The following is a 21,626-nucleotide window of genomic DNA, read 5'->3' as shown; positions in this document are numbered from 1 at the left end:
AAAGCCACCCCTGTCACCTGGAAGGCCTCAGGCAAGCGTCGTCTCTGGCTATTCCTTCCCAGATACTGAGGAGGCACCTATCTCCGAGAGGCACCATATTCTCCTCAGCTCTTCATCAACACAAGGCTTGCTTCTCCTGAGCCACAGCTTTCCGGTGTGCCCGAACTCTGTGGGCCAGCTTGTTTTCCTGTTTGTTTGGTTTACCAAGAAGCACACAGCTAAGTGTGCAGATTACCCTCAGCTAGGGATCTTGGTGCACATGTTCCTTCCCTTGTTGGCTGTCGTCTCATGGAGTGAACATAGGGCTGTAAGTGTTTTGGAACCAGGGAATAGTGAAGATCATGAACAAAGGTCCTACTATGTGCTTTTAATATGATTACCAAGTGTCCAGTTAGATATCAACAGTCAACTTCCTAGTCTCATGAAGAGGGAGGGAGAAGGAGAGAGAGCGACAGCTCACTGTGTAGCATAGACTGGCCTCAAATTCACCATCCTCTTACTTCAGCCTCTCACATGCTAGCAGCATTCCAGGCATTTGTCTCCATGCCTAGCTTCCTCGTCACTCCAGTTCGAGTTGGATCTGGTTTCCGTGAAGTGAATCAGGAACCCGTGGTCCTTTCCCATGAAAGGTCTCACCAGGCGTCGGCTTGGGCTCTGGATCATGCATCCACACTTCCTTCTGTTAGAATTGTAGCCCTGACAGGGGTGGGAGTGAGTGGGGTCACATTCATGCTCACATGAGGGAACGGAGGCACAGACAGAGCTGACCGACACAGAGTCTCAGCCCCACACTAAGGATCACCCACTGTACACAGGAAGTCCCACCAGGGTCACACTTCAACCATGTTCAAGTCCCCGCTCTGGACAGTGCAACACATGACGACAAAGCACTGGAGCTGCTGAGCGGATGGCCCGGCTGCTCCACTCGGTCACTGGAGAGCTCTGAGCTTCAGTGCAGCTGTTGGACCTCAGCACCCAGCCCACTGGGATGCCGAGCAAGCATGGAAAGTCAGTCTCTTCCCAAGCCTCACTAAGGCACGGACTCCCCTCAGTGACTCATGTGTTCTGGTCGGGACAAAAGGTCCGCCCTAGTCTCCTGTTGGGAACAGAGTTTTCTGCACCCCTCAACTACACCATGCCGGTTGTCTGTTGCTACCTAACTGTGGCCCAAATTTCTCATGTGCTAGCCTTTCGTGTTTGCTCCTGAGGTGGCAATCTGGGCAGGGTTGTCAACTGCAACACCTCTGTTCTTTAGTGTCAGCTGTAACAGCTTGACTTGAGCGGGAAGCCCCACTTGCAAGTGGCAGAGTGACCAGTGCTAACGCCTGGCAGCACCAGCAGGGACTCCTGCATGCCTCCGCTTCCCATGTCTAGGGCAGGCTTCTCCCAGCTCAGTGACCTTCAGGGAACTGCTTTCCCTAGTGGCTGTTGCTACCCCCAGAGCACAAAGTCAGCCGCATCCAGGCCACAGCTGCCTCTTCTGCTCCCTCCTTCTTTCTTATTTTTCCTATTGTGATAATGTATATAAAACATGCAACTGAGCCCTGGGCTGTTCTAAAGTGTGCGCCCCAGTGGTAGTAAAGTATAGTCTTATTGCTGGGCACCCATTCCTCCAGGGAACAGTCTCATGGGAAACTAAAACTCAGGTAGCACATCTGTCTCCCTGACCCCCGATTTCCTTCCTTCCAGCCTTGCGACACCCCCTCTCCCAATTCTCCTGTCTGTCTCGACCAGTCTGACTGAATTACACGCTACCTCATGTAATGGATGCTATTTATCCTCCTGTGACCAGCTTAATTCACTTGGCAGAATATTTTCAGGATGTATCTGAATTCCTGTTTTAAAAGGAATCCTTTTTACAACGCATGTGCTCTGTGTTGATTTTACTCATCTGGACCTCTGTCCTCGAACAGCTTCTAGCAATGGGACAGAATGCCACCATGAATTTAGGTGGACACACACCTGTTTGCACACCTGCCTTCAGTTTTTCGTTAGGCTTCTCAAGGTGGAGGTTCAAACCTGGCCCAGCGATGCTTCCTGCCAACCCCGTTGGTTACAACAGGTCAAACGGCCATTCAAAAGAAGAGGGACACCACAAGGTCCTGGCTTCTTGAAGGCCATCCAAGTAGTAGTCCGCCATGATCACTCTGGGGAAGGTCTTTGTAGACATGTTCAAGAGCTGGCACTGCTGGCTGACGGATGTCCCTGAAGCACACAGATTTCTTGAGCAGGCTCTCTGAGAGAGGGTCCTGGCGGCTCATCTCAGACCGGGCCCAGTGCTTCCCCTGGAGACCGCCACAGTCTCTCACTGGCACTGTTCTGTGTTCCTGCAGGCTGTGCCTCTCATTACATAATCTGTTATTCTGTGCTCCACCAGGCCCTGGTTACTTGTCAGAAGTTTCTAAAAGCCAGCTGAATCAGCTCCAGGCAGCTGGGGGTGCTGCCTCTCCCTCATAGTATTAGTCACTCTGTACTTAGCTAAATTTAACTTTTTATCATCCAAATGATATTTTTGTGGGCTTGGGATTTTACATAATGCTACCAACTGCTGCAGGCTAAGAATTTCTCTTTTTTTGCTATGTGTTCCTGTGTGTGTACGTGTGTGTGTGTGTACTGGGTTTTTTCCCCCATGAACTTTTACACTCTCAAGGAAACATTGCTGGGTCCCTTTTCCCTGGCTCTGCTCTCCCGGCTCCCAGGATCACGGTTCAGCTCTGCATTCACCATCTACCAGTTGAGAGCAGAAGAGTTCCTCATGGCTTTCCTTCGACCCCACTCGTGTTTCTGCCCGCACTTGAGGGCTCTCCACTCTGAAGGTCTTGAGAGTCCCCACTGCCTGCAGCACACTGGGCCTGGGGAAGAGCAGCATGGTGGGAGAGTGGGTACAGAAGACTCACTTGACTGTGAGATGCTCAGCCAGCCTGCCCAGACATGGGGTTCCAGAGGCAGGCACTTCCTGGTCTCAGGTAGGGGTAGAGGTGACACCACCGTGTCAGGCCAGGAACTAGCCCCATGGAGAACATAGACTCAGCCCCCAAAGGAGAACTGTGGCATGGTGCTGCCCGCCTTTCATCCCAGCACTCAGGAGGTAGAAGCAGGATGATCTCTGTGAATTAGTGGCTAGCTTTGTCTACATAATGAGTTCCAAGCTAGCCAAGGTTACATACTGAGACCCTGGCCCAAGAGGGTTAGGGGTAGGTGTTCAACTGGGATGGTATGTGTGGAAATGGGCATACAATTAGGGAACCGGGTGGAATGCTCAGCCCCCCTGCTCGGAAGTGGCTGTGTGTCGGGCCCTCACATCAGGGTCTGGTGTGTGTGTCCGTGTGTATATGAGGGAGTGAAGGTAGCAACAGTATGTGCCCAGCAAGGTGCTAAGTGGTTGTTCTCACAGACTTATTCTTGAAGATGCTCCAAGTCTGTACTAGTGGCTATTCTCTCAGATAAGAAAACCAAGTCCCAGAGAGTCCCATCTGTCTACAGCCTCTCCAAGAGCTTGGCCTAAGCTAAGTGCATCCCCGAGTAGAGGACTCATGTGGGACTCATACTTTGCCCTGTGTAGTGTACTTACTATCCCTGGTCTGATTTGCTCGCCTAGTTCTCCCCAGGCACTGTCATCACAGTGAAGCAAGGTGGAGGAAGGAGATTCTGCAGGGACAAGAGAAGAGCTCACCTCATCCAGTGTCCAATTTATCTGTTGAGTTTTGATAGCTTTCAAAATGGAGGTGTATTCCTTCCTTGGTGTAAATTAAGTTACCGACATTGGCCTGGGGACATAGTCTATGGTGAGCATCTGCCTATATCGTGTGTGAGGCCCTAGGTGTAGTGTCCAGTGCAGCAACAAATGAGCAAATTTTATATTTTCTTTAAAGATTAAGAAAGATCAGAAACATGTCCGTATAAAAATTTGCCCACGAGTGTTCACAGCAGCAGTTCCCTAATCTCCAGTGCCGTCCAGATGTCAAACGGCAGATGCACAGAGAAGCGGAGCGCGTGCTCTCCATTCAGCAGAACGTCATTCAGCTATAAGACAGAGTGAAGTCAGCTGGGAATAAGGCTCAGAGGCAGAGGGCTTGCCTGGCATGGGTGAAGGTTTGGGCTCAGTCACAGGCACAGCAAAAAATTACATCCAAAATTTTAAGTCATTAAACAATGGTGTACTGACACATGCCACGGTCTCTGAGAACACAACCCTAGAAGAAGAAGCCAGACTAGAGAGGGCCGCATACTGTATGACTCCACTGATGCAAACTGTCTAAAACAGGCAAATCGGCACAGACAGAAGGCAAATTAGTGGTCCCGAGGGGCTGGGAGGGGGTAGAGTGAATGAGCAGTGACTCTCATGGGTACTGGGTTTCTTTAAAGAGGGACCTGAGCGTTGCAGATTTAAGATAGCATGATGACCCTGCCACCTTGTGAATAGATTAATAAGCACGGATGATAATGGCCGGATGTTTTCAGAGGGTGAGTGAGCTTTGTGCCATGGTAAGGTACATGCAAATTCTGAAAAATTAAGTGACGCTGCTTCACATTCCAAGGCCCTGGAAAGGTTTGCTTTAGAGCCACCTGCCGTGTGTGCCATCCTCTCTACCCATTCTGCAGCCACCTGCCTCAGTCTCCATGTCAACAGGGGTGGAGACAGAAGCACTGGCTTCGGTCTCACTACCCACTCTTAGCTGCTTACAGCCGGGGCCAGCCTGAGGCACGCGGACGTCTGGGCAAGGGAGCTACTTGGCACCCCATCAACCCGGTATTCTTTAAGTGTTTGTTTGACATTTATTTAGTGGGGCTGAGGGGAGACTGATATTCTATTAATGGAAACCGTATAGAGAAACAGATTTGCTTACCAGTTCCTTCCACTGAAACAGCACCAGGGTTTAGAAAACTTTTGAGGGAGGCAATTCTGACTTTGCCACCTTCAGTCTCTCAGGCAGGCTTGGTTTCCGATTGCTGTCTTCTCTCCCTGGCAGTTCTCTGCATCGTCGAAGGGCATTCTAGAGGTTTAACTTTAAAACTGAAGGTAGCAAAGTGTTTTCTTCTTGTTCCTAGGAATAGCTGCTCACACGCTGTATCTGAGTATTGACTGGGGCTCCTGGGGTCATTGGCTACACATATGTGGAACAGGCATGCAACAGATTTCAGCAAGGGGGTGCTCCACTTCACCCTGTGTATGTTCCGGGTCTTGGGAGGGAACTTGGATTGTCCAGTGACATATTTTTGTTTCATTCTAACAGCTCTGAACACCCTGAGTTCTGTTCCACAAGTGATTGTCTGTGAGGCCTGCTGGTTAACCTGGTGCTTCATGCATCTCAGATCTCCAGTGGGTTCGGGCACGCAGCACCCCTCTTTGCTTTTTTTTTTTCCCAGAGTGCTTCTTTCCCCTAGTCTCTGCTGGGTGAGTCACCGTTGTCCTTTTCACCCATGGAGAGTCAGGTAGAGTAGAGGGACTTGCCTGACAAAATGGGCTCACCACCAACGCTCAGCACACACCCCCGATTTCCCTTCCCATGAATGTGGGGACCTTGCATGATGACCTCGTAGTTGTTGGGAAGGTTGGCGGTGAAAGCTAAGAGTCGGGATGGTATAGTTCCGTGGAGCTTGCTGAGCTGTGGCATCAGGTTCATGTAGAGCGAACCGGGCAGCCTGAGTATCTGCCCTTGCTGGACTCTGGGGAATCTGGGGTGTTCTGCTGCCTCAGGGGTCAGGAAGGTATGAGGATGTGTGAACTAGCACAGGGGTCAGAGGCAGAACTGCCAAGGAGGCTGTGTTTCTGAAGGCCAGCCCCCAAAAGTTGCTCGCTCCCTCACCATGGTGTTCCCTAAGGTGTAGGAGGGGCAGTGTGGGCGGTGTGTGAAGAGCGCCGTTCCCTCCAGCCACACCTCCCACTGCTGTGCATCACTGGTTCTCTGCACGTCCCCATTCCCTCTTTCTCTCCTCTGACTCTTGCTGGCTGTGCTGCCCACTGGCAGTTGATCACTTTGTCATCCTGGTCCTCCATTAAACATCCCTTGGGTTTTACACTTACCTCTGTCAAGACTGCTTGCCCTCACACCCACAACTGGTGTCTTACTGGTCCTGGTACCTGGCCTCAGCCTTTGAAGTAAGACTGTCCTGAACTTGGCCACTGGTTCCTGCACTGTTTCAGTGTCTGTAACCTGCTGGGGAACTGCAGGGCACGTCATTGGAAGGGTTCCTAGATAGCTGCCTGTTTCCAGTACATAGGTGCAGGCACAGGGAACAGGCTCCTAAATGTGTTTGGCAGGAAAAGACTAGTGTTGAGCTGCAATGTGGACCAGGGCATGTTGCACTTCTTGTGGCAGCCCTGGGTTGGACAGCGGCTTCTTTGGTACTTGCGACTCCGTGAAAACCTATTTCTTTAACTTCCTTATTTATTGATTATTTGTTTGTTTGGTTAGTTTTTTTGTTTTGGTTTGGTTTGGTTTTTTTCGAGACAGGGTTTCTCTGTATAGCCCTGGCTGTCCTGGAACTCACTCTGTAGACCAGGCTGGCCTCAAACTCAGAAATCCTCCTGCCTCTGCCTCCCAAGTGCTGGGATTAAAGGTGTGCGCCACCACCACCTGGCCCTGGTTGGTTTTTCAAGACAAGGTTTCTCTGTGTAGCCTTGGCTGTCCTGGAACTTGTTCTGTAGACCAGGCTGGCCTCGAACTCACAGAGATCAGCCTATCTCTACCTTCAGAATGCTGGGCTTAAAGGCATGCACCACCATCCCCTGACCTAATCCTCTATCGTTCCTATCTTGTTTTGTGAGCTCAGTTCTGGCCTGTGGGTACTTGGCAGAAGCCAGCATCTGTTCCTTCTGTGTCTAGGTGAAGGGAGTTTAGGCTCAGTGCAAGGCTGGAGGCCACCTGCATCCAACCAAGTATCCAGCCAAGCATCTCCTGACTCCGTCCTGCTTTCCCTAGTTTTCCAGTTGTCCCCATCCCACCCCCACACTATGGTCTGATGTCCTCTAATCCTAACAGGGTCCTGAGTGAAACGGTTAGGCTGGGAGCCAAGAGTCCTGGTTGTATATAAGCAGGCAGCTAGGTGAGGTTGTCAGTCTCATTCCTGAGTAGTGTTTCTACCTGGGCAGGCATACCCATCTCTGGTTCTGAGATAGACGCTCCCTCCCTGAACGTCTCTATCAGGCTTTGTAAAACAGATACCTCCCTCCCTGTCATTCATACCCTTCGCCCCCTTTGCTCCACAAAGGCTTTGGGTCTGATATGGCTCAGGCCGAGGCTGACTCCGCCAGAGCTCCCCATTGGTTGGCACAGAGGGACAAGGAACTCAGGTGGCTCATCTCCTCTACCTTTGGGTTTTTTCCTGCAGGATGCTGGCACATGTGTCTTGGTCCCTGACTCCCTTCTGTGGACACACTGATCATTCCTCCTCCTGTGGTGGAGACGTCGCGAGGGAGCTGCTCAGATCTACAGGTAAAGACCAAGTGCTGTGCAGTGCCCAGCTTCCTGCCCAGCCTTTAAAGTCTGTGGGCTATTGAGCCTTTGACGTTTCTTTCTCCCCTAAAGACCTTTCTCATCGCTGTGGTAAACAGCGACCCAGAGATTAAATGAAATACTGTCGTTAATTGGGAAGGAATTCTGTCTCTGGAAACAGCCGCTGTCCCCCCATCCCACACAGAGCATACCAAGGAGGGTCTCTGCTGTTTGTTCTCAAGGTTCTGTCTGGGCTCCCTGCTCCAGATGACACACATGGGACAAAGTCAGCAGGAGTTCTGATTGAAGGTACCCTCTTCCTGGGCTCTGGGACCCCAGTGACCTTCTGGCTTCTGTGGAGAACCAAGACTGGGTGGGGTGCTTGCTCACCCTGTTGCCCACAAGCTGCGCCAGTCACCCAGAAACTGGTGTCCGTGTGTTTTCTCAGGCTCTGGCCCTCTGAACCTGCTCTGTGTCTTGGCCATTTCGTTTCATGGACAGCGTCTCCTCTGACCTCCTGCTTGACGTGAGAGCCGCTGGTGGCCCGTCCAGGTGGTGAGCCGACTTGGCCTTCCTCCCCGACTTCCCACGGACTCTGCTTTCTGAACCCCCGTCAGAAGGCTTGAGCTGTGGGATTGCAGATGCTGCACACTCCTTCTAGGGAAGAAAGCCATGAGGGGAGGAAGGCTTACTGGCTCCAGCCTCCTTGTGACCATTGGACCTCCATCTTACTTGAGGGAGCTGAAGGCTCAGGTGTTAGATTCAGTCGCATCACTGGCCAGCAGCAAGCAGGCTTGACATCTGTTCCGACTTGTGACCCGGCGCACACAGTCCAGCTTTTCAGATGTGATGCCTGGGCCTTTGGGTCCAGCCTTGACTTGCTCCCAGTTGCCTCCCTCTGGGCCCCTTCCTCACTGGGAAACTCCCAGGGCCCGGGCCTGCGGGGCTGTGGGGCTGTGGGGCTGCCTCTGGCTTCTGCTGGCAGGCTGGCACCTGGGGCTGTTCTTTTCTCTAATTGCTCATTTTCTTCACTTGCCAAGAAGAGGCCTCCAAGTGCTAAGGAGAGTGTGGTGCGTTCCGGGTTTTTGTTTTTCTGTTTTGTTTTTCCTTCACTTTCTAAGGTGTCTCTGCACAGGAGGAGCTATGGGAACAGTGACATCAGAGCACGCAGCCCCCGCTCATGGCTTCTGTGGTCAGGGCTGAGTCCCATGCTTGCCATGTGCTAGTAGAGTTGGCCTCCAGCGTGAGGCAGAGTCCCTTAGAGAACCCTGCCCCACAGGGCCTAAATGTTCATGTCATCTCTTGGTGCTCAGAGAGACCCTTGCCCCTGCTTTGGCTTGGGGCCTCTACTTCCTGTTTCCTTTCTCACAGGAAGGGGCTCTTTCCTGTTTAGCAGCTGCCATGCGTGAGTTTGCACAGGTGACAGCCTCACAGCCCACCTCGCCCGGGGTCCTCAGTGATTTTCCCTCATCACTCCCGTACCCTGCAAGCGTGTATCAAGTACTCGGTGTACATTAGGTGTATTGTGCGTGTTGTGCCAGCCTGTAAATGCAGAAGGCGGGGGAGAGGGGGTTTACTATTGCAGGTGCCAGGGACGCAGCTGTGCACAGAGCAGACAGAGCCCCCGTGCGAGCAGTTTGCCTCCTGGTGCATTCTGTGCTGTACCCATGTCCTGAAGTCTCCTCTACACACTCTGTTTGCCAACTTCCTGTCTACCTTCCTTTCCCAGCCCATTTCAAGTACTTCCGTGTAAGCCCCCACCCCATACTAGCCCACCCTTCCTTTTCTTACTGTCCCAGCATACTGCTGTACCTCTGATAATATTAGTGTCACCATAAGCTCTGAAGCATTTGTGTGTCTGTGTGCTGTCAGGCTGAGGGCCCTTTAATGGGTGAGCCTTTGTACCTCTCCTGCCCCCTCAGCCTGTCCTGCAAACCCAGATCTGGAGAACAGCAGGCCTGAATGGGACGATCACGTTTGCTCACAGTGAGCCTCTGAGCTGTCCTGGGAGTTTGTAGTCACTGATAGGCACAGGACTCTGAGCAGAGAGCAAGTCTCTGGGTAGAGGGCAACCTTGTCAGCGGTACTGAGAACAGGAATGCCCACCCTGTCCTCTGCCAGGCCGAGGAAGGAAAAGGCCCAACAAACAGTTTATTTTTAGAGAAGTTTCTTGCTCCAGAGGAACTCCAAGCGCTTTCCTTCCAGAAGGGTGGTGGGCTGGAGGGCCGGGCAGAACAACTGGCTTGTTTCTCAGCAGCCTGGTATCTTCTGCATCTTCCTAGACTAGAGACTGCGTTACAGAGAGTCTGCCCCAAAGAGGGTCCCAGCTGGGGAGTCCATTTGCCCTGTGCAAGTTGAACATGCTTCATTCTGAGTGACCGGGTAGAGAACACTTAGTCTCGGTGACCTTGAGGCTGGAATGCAGCAAGAAGGGTCTCCCGGAACAGGCCTTCTTGGCTTCTTTCCGACATCCTGGTGTAGGCTCAGGCTGGGTGGGGTGCTTCCTGCCATTGTCTCCGTGACAGGCCTCAGCAAGGTCACTGTCTGCTGCAGAGGAAGAGGGCCTGGGGAGGGCCTCGGAGCACAGCAGTAACAGGTATAGACTCCAGACCTTGCTCTGGACCTGAGCTGAAGCCAGGACCTAGGCTGTTGTAACCTGAGTGGCTGAGCCTCTGGGGCCACAGCTTCTCGTCTCTCTTTGTGAGCAGCATGAAAAAATTGGCCAGTTTCTTCCCTTGGGTCTAGGCCACACTACAGCCCAGAACAGGAGAGGACAAAGCAGGAAGGCTCACTGGCACACTGGCACAAAGTAAAGGCACCAGGCTGGGGCTCCCGAGGGTCAGGAGCTTGTCCTAAGCTCTCTGCTCTCCTCAGTGCTGGTGGGAGAACTGGCTGAGATTTGATGTCTCAGCCATGCTGGGGCCAGCTCTGCATTTGCGCCTGCTGGCTTGTTCTGTCTGTATTCCTGCGATGTGATGGCCACTTGGACTCACATCCAGAAGTATACCTACTGGACACGGACTTTGGCCACAAACCTCCAAGGACTCGCTTTCTCTGACCACAGGCCTCTCCTCCCTGACATGCACTCCCCAAGGACAGTCCTTTTCATTCTCTTGGGGTCCTGTCTGCTTAGGCAAAGCACTGCTTCCTGCAGATGCAGATGCGCTGTATGTCCAACAAGGTAGCACGGTCTGCCTGGTGTTCCTTTCTCTCTGCTGCTCATGGTCACCTGTAAAAGCTTGCTCTGTGGTAGCCAGCTTTCTGTTACTGTGACAGATACCTGAAACAATCAACTTAGGGTGAGAGAAGGTTTGGGTTGGCTGATGATTTTAGAAGCTTCAGTCCATGACTGGTTGGTACTGATGCCTTTAGGTGTATGCTGGTCCACACTTTGTGGTGCTCCATGGAGCAAACCAGAACTCCTCCCTCAAAGCCAGGAATGACAGACAAGAGAAGAGAAAGGGGGTGGAGTCCTTTCTTCCCCTCTAAAGGCAAGTCCCCAGTGTTCTAGGCCCCACCTCTTAAAAATGCCTACGACCTCCCAATAATAACCCAATAGCACAGCTATTCAGGAAGTTGAACAAGCTGGAAAGTGAGGCCTGGGACTACAGCTTACTGGTAGAGTGCACATAGCACGTGTGAGGCTCTGTCAGAGGTGGGCTTGGGGAGGGCCTGAGGGACTGAGGCTATGTGGAACTGACTGGGTAGAGAGAGCAAGCAAAGGGAAGGACAGCAGGGAAGGCAGAGGTCAGAGAATAAGAAGGGCTTAGGTTATAAGAAGGGAGTAGGTTGGGGCTGGAGAGATGGCTCAGTGGTTAAGAGCACCGACTGCTCTCCCGAAGGTCCTGAGTTCAAATCCCAGCAACCACATGGTGGCTCACAACCATCTGTAATGAGATCTGATGCTCTCTTCTGGTGCATCTGAAGACAGAAGAAGAAAGGAGTAGGTTGGTGTTAAGACCCTGACCTTCACTTTGAGTAGTACGAGGCCATGAAAGCATTCCAACGTTGAGGGCCAGGATCAGCCTGTGGCTACACTGTTGCGATTTTGCTGGAGCCATGGTGAGAAGAAGCAGGAGGAACATGGGGACAGCTGCAGGAATGGGAGGTCTGGGTGCTTGGACCTAGGGGTGGGTGTTGGACTCTAGGTCTGTGAGGACCTGGGGCTGGAGGGACTCTGAGACTTTAATCCTCATTTAAATGAAGGTTCTTGTAGGAGACTTCCTGATCTGACTTTTACTGTAACCTGTAGGGAAACTGGAGCTCAATAAAGAAAGTTTCCTGTCCAAAGTCAGCCGGTTAGTGGCAGAGCCAAGCGTTGGACTCTCAGTCCAGTAGTTTGCAGCTGAGCTGAGTGGTCCCTTGAAGGAGGGCTGTGCAGGCTCGGGAGCCACAGGCAGAAGGGACGGCTGGCTCCACAGTGCTGTGGCTGAGCAGTGAGATCCGACAGTGCCAGCGGCCTCGGGTGGCAGCCTATGCTTGCTTGGCACGCCAGGCCTTCGGCAGCTCTCTCTGGGCTTCTGCCCAGGATTTTGACTCTAGTTGGACTGCACTGTTGGTGATATCCCAGGCCTTGGGCATATCAAAGCCAGAGTTCACAGTGTGCTTTCTTGAGCTTTACTGAGCTTCTGCTGAGGTTAGGACAGAGACCAGGAAGAGACCCTCCTGCCCTCCAGGAGCTGACAAGTCTTGAGACTGACAGGATAGCCAGAGGGGTGTGTGTGTGTGTGTGTGTGTGTGTGTGTGTGTGTGTGTGTGTGGTGGAGGTGAGGCAAAATGCCCATGTGTGAGGCATGTGCAAGATTATCAAGGGTCAGAGGATCACTGGTCTAAGGTATGAACCAGCCTCCATACCATCACCACCTCCATCTCCCCAGTGTGCAGCCAGAGCTCATGCCTGCCATGGTGGTCCGATTCGATCTGTGATAGATAGCGTCTGTTGTAGCAAAGGCAAGCAGAAGGCCAGCCGTGTCATTGAGAGCAGATATCACTTACAACAGGAAGACCTGCTGTGCTCTTGACGTCATCACTTGGCAGGAGGCGTCTGTGTCTCCTTGGCCTTTCTTTGGAAGGGGCTACGATTGGTCACAGTGGTTTGGGCACTCGAGACTCTGATTGACAGGCTTTGCAGTGGATAGGCCTGAGCCAGCTTCGAAGAGTAGGACCTGGTGCCCTCTTCAGACCTCCGCCGGAGGGCTACCTGGAGAAGGTAGAGTAAGAAGATCTTGTTTCTTTTCTCTTGAGGAAGTATGAGAAATGTATGAGCCTGTGGGCCAGAGTGGAAGCAAGTATCCAGTGTGATTCTCTTTTGTGCTGTATAACTTGGCCTGTCCCATTCCTAATACACAGACCATTGAGGAGTGGCGACATGGAAACTGCTGCCACTGACTGCCAAAGACTGTCCCTGGCACCTATCCTTTGCTCTGGTGAACAACCTGGCAGTCACAGGACACAGCTAAGAACATGGTTCCACAGGCAGGACAACAGGGCCAGGTACCAGGTCGTGCTGAGGCCCGGCCGGTCTCCAGGCACCTGTGTGCAACAAGCTTCTGGAAAGTCACTTGTTGGCGGCTTCCCGGGGACAGAGGGTGAGGGCCACAAAGCAATCAGAGACAAGCTTTCTGCCCTGAAAATATCGCTAAGAGGCTAAGCATAGTGGCCCAGGGCTATAATTGCACTCAGGAGGTTGAACTAAGAGAGTTTCAAGTTCGATGCCAACCTGGACCACTCTGGCTCCAAACAAAGTAAAATGAACTCCAGCAAACAAACCCAAAGACAAGTGCCCAGTCCAGAGGACTGCAGGGCTGTGAAGACACACCCTCCAACTCCCTCCCCATCCTCCCTCGTGCTGCAGCCCCTGCACAGACTCTTCCCTGCTGGCCTGCAGTATCTGATATGCTTTGCTCCGGGCTGTTTGGCCATTTCTGGTGGGACTCTCAGATAAAAACTGCTGCGCGAGAACCCCCTGGGAGTGTCTCAGACGCCCAAGGCTGGGTGCTGTTTCCCACACTGTGATAGCTTCAGGAGTTACTCTTCTCATGGCTTCTGTTTCCCTGAGAAAAAAGAACTGCCGACTTACTCCTGGACTCAGGTGTGGCCTCTGTCGGCCAGTCATGAGACCAGCATGAATGAAGTGTGTCCGGTGCTGGGGCCACTGGACAGGCAAGAAGAAGCAGGGCTGTGTTGTGAGGAAGAAGGAGGAGAATCTCCTTAGTCTGGGCCTCTGCCTCCTTGCTCTGTGGCACTTGTGATTCATGGAGCTGATGCCCCTGGGAGATGGGTCTCAGTCACTCCCTGATGCATCACTGTGGAGGAGTTCATTAAAGTACAAGTCAGGGAATGTACTGGTGGCATCTCAGCAGGGGACCGTCTGCATCACCAATCAAACAGGGCTGGCCTGTCGGATGTCCCCCTCAAGGCACATCTGATGTCACAGGTGTTCTTTTAAAAGCTTTTGGGTTTTTTTTTTTTTAATTAGCTCACAAAGTAATAGCTTTTGATTTGGGATTTTGATAGTGTTTCTTTTTTTTTTTTTTTTTTTTTTTTTTTTTTTGGCTGATTCTTCCCTCTCCGCAGCTTGCCTTCAGCTCTGCTCCCCACCCTTCTTTCTCATCTGTACTTTTCACAACGTCCCTCCTCACCCCCGACTCCCTGTTCTCCTTTGTTGCTGGAAATAATAGGCCTGAGGTGGGGAGAGAGGGGAGACAGGTTCAGTTTTTGAACTGCTTGGAAGGAGAGTTTAGACGTGAAAAAGATGGCGGCAAAGGAAGACCGAGACCACTCTCCTGGAGCCCAGCAGCGTTAGGAGGCCTTTAGCAAGCGCACCTCCAAGAACTTCCCTTTGTACAATGTGCTGGCTGATTTTGGCTCTGTGGCAAACTGCCTGAAACTCCTTGGGCAGGTCCCCTCAGCTCTCTGTGCCTCACTTTCCCCATCTGTGAGATGGGGCAGTATCAGGGTTTACAGTAAGTCCTTGTGGAGATTGAACAGGTAAAACATCTGTAGAGTCCTGGGACCAAACAGAACCCATCAGCTGCTGCGATCAGTCCGGACTCTGCCTGCCAGTGCTGTCTACAGAGCTGGCCTTTGGGGAGATACCTTTTCCAGGTCTCTCATTATGTAGACCTGGCCTGGAATTCTCTATATAGAGCAGGCTGGCCTTGAACTCACTGAGATCTTCCTGCCTCTTCCTCTCACATCCTGGGTTAAAGACATACCATCTCCATGACTGGCCCGTAAATATTTTTTAAAGGAAAAGGGGGGGGGGGCAGGGGCAGGGAGAAAGCAAAAGCAAAAAGCCTGGTGAGCTATAGCACTGTAGGTATGGCTGCCAGCCTACAAGCCCGAAGGTGGGTCTCCTCCCTCGCTGCTGGCTCTGTTGACAAATCTCAGCAGAGCAGCAGCTTCCCAGCCCAGTAGCTCTGGCAAAGCAGATTGGGAGAGCACCCAGCTCTGCCTTAGTCCTGGGCATCACCCTGGTTTGCTGCTGCCATTGTGTAAGGCCAGCTCTAGGTAAGCATGAGGGGTGGCATCCGTTCACGCTCTCATCTGGCTGGGCAGTGGGAGCCCAGTGAGGTAGAAGAATGTGCCCTCTGGGGTGAAGGAGGCAGATGCAGATTAGAGCTTATGATTCACAGCTGAAGAGGCCAATAGCACAGCCGAGCAGGAAGAAGACAGCTATTAGGGTCCTAAGGGGGGCAAGCCTCTTAGGCAGGGAACAGGCCATCTGGGTTTTGAAGAGTGCAGGTGAGTCTTACTGGGGGAGAAGGGGAAAAGCAGACAGAACCACACAAGCCAGTGTCTTTAGTACTCCTGTGTTGTTGTGTTCGGAGTTTCAGGAAGGGCCAGGTTGCTGAAGTGTATGGCTAGAGGGTGGCAGATCAGAGGCTGGACATGCAGCATAGGTGTCAGGAGTAGAGACGTTGACACCGTGGGATTCAAGGAATTCACTGTCCTTGTAACTGTCTCTCTGGTTCGTAAGTGCTTGCTACCAGCAGGTAGGAGCCTCACTTCTTCATTTATATGTTTCTGACCTTACTCTGGCTCTGCTGTGATGGGGCCTGTGGATGCCCTGCCCTGTCCTGCCCCGCCCCGCCCCACCCTGTCCACATCTTTAGCTCCTGGTTATGGTTCTTACCACCCCTGACATTCCTCTTGGCCTATTCTAGGCCTCTCCAGCACCCAGAACCCAGTTTCTCAGAGGGTGCCGTGCACCAGTCGCCTTTCCCCATGGAAGAGCAGCATTTGATATGGGACCACAGAGTACCGGGTGCTTGCCTGAAAGAGCCCCGAGTACAGTGCTGTTAGGTTCTGATCCATGTCTGCCTTTCCATTTTTTTGGATGGAGATGTTAGGCCTCCAAAATGCTGAGCCTTACCCACCATGTTATTGTCGGTAGTGTAGGGGCTTGTCCCCAAACTGAAAGCTGAGTCCCCTGGACACTGTAGGAGGGGCTTGGTTGGACACTGAGGTTCAAGAAGAGGATCAGGGGTCCTCAGTGCTCTGGCTAACAGCTGTCTGTGCATCTTCTTTCCACTTGAGGTTGGAAGGCACTGGGTACTCAGGAAGCCGGACCCAGTTTCCTCCTGCAAGCTCATACCAAGTTCAGTCTGAGGGTCAAACAGGAGGGCTGCTCCCCAGGGTAGTGGTGGCCTGCTTTCAGTGAGCCCAGCCTGCCACTGTAGGCCTCTCCTTTTCTGGGCTGGATGGTCTGCTCAGATTAGCACACTGACGTCAAAAAAGCGTGTCACCTTCGGTCTCCCCTCAGCCTGGCAGCTGTGATATATCAGTCTGGACGTGTCCCCTGCCTCACCACAGAGGGCCAAGGCCAGCAGGGAAAGAGGGATTATGTTGTTCCCATCTGTCTGCCCATCCCTATCCAGCTGTTTCCCATTCCCTACTGCCAAGTGGCAGATGTTGGGGTGAGGTCGGCCTGGGAGCTAGGGACTTGCCCATCAGCTTCACGTGAATGTCTTCAAGGCTATTTCTGGCCTTGCCATTATCCCAACGGCTTCAAGTGATAAATATAGACACAGATTGAAAAGCCCCAGTGGCAGGCAGGCAGGCAGCATTGGGGGAGCATGTGGATGGGGGCTCGGCTATAAATAAGTCTGCTGGAACACCTCCCCAGCCATGCCACCGCTGCTGCTGCCGCCGGGCCAGTGTGTTTGCGTGTGTTCTCTCAAAGAGACCCAGTCCCTCCCAACTCCCCACCTGAGCACACTTGTTCCTCTAGGGTGAAGGAGGGGTGGAAGGAGGTCCTGCTTAGGGAAGGGAACGGAAAGTGAGCTGTATGTTGGGAGCTGTAATAGCAGGTAAACTACTGACATTTTCTTCAGCTCCCAGTGACCACCGTAGAAAGAAAATGGCGAGTGACCCAATAAGCAGGTCCTAGAGACAGCCACATGATATGGGGAATAGATTATGCTAAGAATGGTGGCTCCTGTTCTTTTTCCCGCAGCTTTCAGTCCTCTGGTGCAACAGCTGGGCAGTGCTCCTGCTGGAGGCTACTGTGGACCTCATTTGGTGTCTTTTTTTTTTTTTTTTTTTTTCTGTTTTAGCCCTGCCCAGACCTCTTTGTGGAGCAATTTTATTTGCCCCATTCCCAAGTCCCCACTGCCAGCACCAGTGCCCAGGCCAGCACACCAGGTGATCCCAGTTTGGGCTGAGCTCCCACTTTCCAGATATTCCTGACCTGCAGTTATGCCCTTCACCCCGCCCCCTTCCTCATGCCTGTCTCCATCTTCCAGCCTTTCTCGGCATCCTGTGGTTCCTCTCCTTGTGCCTTCCCTTGTCTTTCTCCTCCTCTGCCTCCTCTCAGCCAGAAGCAATTATCTGGGGCTGCTGGATGGGAAGTGCTCTGTGCTCGAGAGATGCTTCAAGGCAAGGATCTTGGGGGCTCATCATCAGGAAAGTACTATGGCCATGTTGTCACCAATCATGGGAAGTGGCGTCCTGCAAACCACCTCTGTGGCCTCACTTAGCAAGGGCTGAGCATTAGAGCGTACAAGGTAGGCCTGGCAAGAAGTGGCAAGTATTAATCTTGTGTAAGTAAATGACGCCCTGGGTGTTACAGATCGCAGTTGTAAATGAGAGTAGCTTTGAGGGCGAGAACCGTGCTCCCCTTCCTCGTGTATTCTCTGTGCTGTAGGCCTTCCGGGGACAAAGGAGAGCACAGAACCACGGCATGGGACCTGCTACTCAGTTCCGAGCGTGCACTCTGAGCTCTCAGGGCTACTGCCAGGATGAACCAGCCCTGGCTTTTGTTTTCAGGTTTGTCTCTTGTTTTTAAGGTAATCTTGAGCCACAGGAGGGGACAAAGTTATGTACTTTTGCGATATCCATGACAACCACACTCTGTGGGAGCTGGGGCTTTGGGGGCTGACATCCGAACTGGGTCATAGAGAAGGCTGTGTTTGCTGCACACAGGTGTGGGGTTGGGGATGTAGGGGAAGGCATCCTAGGTGGAGGGAACGGCTTGTGCAGAGCCGGCGAGGCTGAGGGAGACACTGTGGCCCGTGTCTGTTTGGACAGCCTGGACTCTGTGGCTCCTGGTCAGGACTGTCAGGGGAGGCTCCATGTGCATGGTGAAGTCATCTCGGGATCTAGAAGGTTGAGGGGCTTTAGCCTGAGGCATGCTAGGTGTGCTGTCGTGTGTTTCCGAAGTTTCATTTGACTTTGTGTGTGTGACAGGTTAGAGGCAGAGGATTGGGGGCAGACTGGTGACATTACAATGTCTTTGCTGAGTACCTGGGAGATTTCTCTTCTCTTCTCTTCTCTCTTCTCTCTTCTCTCTTCTCTCTTCTCTCTTCTCTCTTCTCTCTTCTCTCTTCTCTCTTCTCTCTTCTCTCTTCTCTCTTCTCTCTTCTCCTCTCCTCTCCTCTCCTCTCCTCTCCTCTCCTCTTCTCTTCTCTTCTCTTCTCTTCTTTCCAAGGAGTCCTATAGAACTGGAATGTGTGCACATGGCCGCATGCCCAAGGGACAGTCGTTTCTAAAGATGGCAGTGCTGGGCCGCCATGAGCTAAGGCTCGCTGGGGCTTGTGACAAGCACAGAGCCATCAGATCCAATTTGCTTAGCTGTCCTCTTCAGGGTGGCTTTGTCCAACAAGCTTGGCCCAAAGCAGTAGCCAGGCCTGCATCAGAGATAACTGATCCCCCAGGGACTGGCTTGGGCCTCTCTTCACAAGCTCCTAAAGTTGCACAGGCTGCTTCTAGCTCAGTCTTCAAACCCCTGCCTGCCAACTGTGTCCTCTCACCCCTGTGGTGATGCAGAGCCCAGACTCTCAGCCTCCAAAGAAAAGTGAATGAAGGAAGCATGCTAGTGAGGAACGGATAAACACATCTTTTCAGGGACCACAGAGTCCTGAGTGGAGACCAGACCACAGTCTCATGATGTAAATATTATCTTACTGTGGTTTTGCCAAGGTAGACTTATAAATAGGGTGATGAAAAGAAACTGGGATTGGTCATCGTCAGAGACTGGGGACAGAGGCGGTGTTTGTGAGGAGCTGGTAGTTGGCAGTGCTGCTGTCCTGTGCAGAGCCTCCAGCCAGCCCTTCCGTGCCAGGCCTCTTTCTCAGATGGTGAAATTCACCCCAGGAGGAGATGGGGAGGCGCACACACCAGGTACCCACAGAGAACCCAGGCCATCCTGGAACCTGTGGCTATTCTCCCCTGAGCAGGGAGGTGGGAAGCTCACGAAATTGCTGGAGTATGGAGGAACCACAGAGACTTTCTAGAACCCTCTCTGTCTCGCTCCATCTCCTTCCTAACTGTATTGGCTAGTTTTGTGTCAACTTTACACAGCTGGAGTTATCACAGAGAAAGGAATTTCAGTTGAGGAAATGCCTCCATGAGATCCAACTGTAAGGCATTTTCTCAATTAATGATCAAGTGGGAAAGGCCCCTTGTGGGTGGGACCATCTCTGGGTTGGTAGTCTTGGGTTCTATAAGAGAGCAGGCTGAGCAAGCCAGGGGAAGCAAGCCAGTAAGGAACATCCCTCCATGGCCTCTGCATCAGCTCCTGCTTCCTGACCTGCTTGAGTTCCAGTCCTGACATCCTTTGGTGATGAACAGCAGTATGGAAGTGTAAGCTGAATAAACCCTTTCCTCCCCAACTTGCTTCTTGGTCATGATGTTTGTGCAGGAATAGAAACCCTGACTAAGACACTAACCAATGGTCGCTCAGTCCACGCTACAGTTTGCTATACAGTCTGGCTTCCTCATCAAGCTGGCTCTTTCCGCCTGTACCTCTGCCAGGCTAGACTGTTGTCTGCATTTGCCTTGTGTGTCTAGGAAAACAGATCAATGTTTGGTGGAGTTCCTGAGTTTCAGAATCTGAGAGAAGGCCGGTCTGTGGTCTTGGGCAATCTGGCTCTGTCCCTCTTAAGCTTCTACTTGTGCTTTAAATCGGGACTCTAAAATGTCACCCACCTGATGCGTGTGCCGTTTTAGATGAAATAGGCCAAGGCAGGTCAGGCAATACAGCTGGACACACTGGCCATTCAGCTGCCCCTTTAAGAAGATATGGTGACAAAGAGGACTGAGGCTCAGGAAGGCTGTGACCGTTGAGAACAGAGTAGTTGGTGCCTACCTAGGTCTCCCTCTCTTTCCTTGGGTTGTGGTAGAGCAACTAAGAAGAGTGGGAACAAGTGCCTGTTTGGAGATCAGGATCCAGCCAGATGACTTTGAGCAGGCCACTCCAGGCTCAGTTTCTAGGTCTGCATAGGTGGCTGAGCACACTGACCCAGCCAGCTTCTGGCTTCAGTCCTTCTCTGGGTGCTGAGGGTCGGTCTGATCCTAGTACTGGAAGGCTGGGAAGACTGCAGCACCTTCTGCTTCTTTCCTGTGCTTCCTTTGGCCTGATTCCCACTGGACCTGGTTTAAGGGTGGAGCTGAGAGGAACTTGTTCTAGGCTGGGGACAGGTCTGGATAGAAATGTGGACACATCTCCTGTAGGCTGCCCTCCTCCTCCTCCTCCTCTGCCATCTGGAAGCTGGCTGGCCCGAGGACCCCAAGGCCCTGGACTGGGCTTTGACAGAGCTCTGTCCGGTCAATGCAAATGGAGGGCAGTGATTTATGGAGAGAATTCTTCCAATTATCAGCTTCCCCAATTTCTTGCTTTATGGCCAGAGTTGAAGGCAGATGTTTGGATAATGTCCCCAGAGTCCTTAGCTGGCTTTCCTGGGCCAGAGAAGATGATGGAGACCTCAGTGTCATTCTGTGTGAGACAGATGTGCCAGATTTCAAGTGGTGGGGGAGAGCACAGGCCTTGGCAGGCTGCCCTTCAGATGTACCTAAGGATGCAAGGCTCCAGACTGAAGCCAGTCCTGGTCGCCTCCCCTGGGAAGCCTCCTCTGAGCTTTGTGAGCATCTGGATGGATTCTCAGGGGTCCAGATCCCCTGGACCACGCTAGTTCTGTCCCTCCCAGACTAAGCTGCTCCTCCGACCAGTCTGTGGTCAGCCTGGCATGATCAGCTTCAAATGAGACAACTGCTTCTGATAAGCATTGCCTAGTTCCACTGGCCAGGCTGGTGGTTCCACTACAGAAAGCTGAGGAGCCCAGGATGTGGTAGACATGGCTCCATAGCCTCATGCTCTCTGTACCGGGCCAGCCCACAGTAGTCTCTCACTGAAATAGCTGGAGAAGAGGGCCTTGTCTCCAAGTTGAGGGGCTGGTCCTAGGAAAGCAGGTAAGAAGGCCTCTGGCCAGAATATTTACACAGCATCAGCCCAGCCTAGACCTGCTGGCTCTGTGTCATCTCATACTTTGTCCTAAGCCCCACTGGCCCTACCTCCCCAGCCTCTGAGTCCTGTGCTGGTAGTAAGTGGGGCAGGACATAGCTGAGCCTGACAGGTACTGGCAACTGCACTAGGCATGCCTCTACTCAGGTGGCTGTTTGTCACTGCTGTTAACTTCACAGGGATAAGAGGCACCCTCTTTCGGGCAGCCCTTTTCATGGGCAATCCAGCTGTATGCAAGGTAGGAGTAATTAAATACATGGTGGGGTGGGGGATGTCACACCTATAGACAACATTCTGTCCAATGGACTTCACCCAGATCATTTCACAGACCCCTGTTCTAGCCCTAGGTGGGTGCTTCTGGTGTGTGTGTGTGTGTGTGTGTGTGTGTGTGTGTGGCTTCCCTGAGGGCAAGAGGAGAGAAGAGATGTGGGAATGTATCTCTAACC

At 52.4% G+C, this 21,626-nt stretch overlaps 1 protein-coding gene across 8 annotated transcripts in view; it reads left to right on the top strand.

Moving 5' to 3' along the window:
• Positions 1 to 21,626, top strand: part of Pitpnm2 (phosphatidylinositol transfer protein membrane associated 2) — a 130,796-nt gene that overhangs the window by 25,455 nt on the left and 83,715 nt on the right. For all 8 annotated transcript variants that reach the window (XM_029477447.2, XM_029477450.2, XM_021163830.3 and 5 more), the window contains exon 2: positions 7,333 to 7,436. The gene's annotated coding sequence lies outside the window, so the exon portion shown is untranslated. The remainder of the gene's footprint in view (positions 1 to 7,332; positions 7,437 to 21,626) is intronic.

The sequence above is a fragment of the Mus caroli genome, unplaced genomic scaffold (assembly GCF_978045245.1).
Source record: "Mus caroli unplaced genomic scaffold, Mus_caroli_1 scaffold_4, whole genome shotgun sequence".
Classification (NCBI taxonomy): domain Eukaryota; kingdom Metazoa; phylum Chordata; class Mammalia; order Rodentia; family Muridae; genus Mus; species Mus caroli.
Note: the sequence above shows the minus strand (reverse complement) of the source record. Positions and strands in the feature narration are given on the sequence as shown.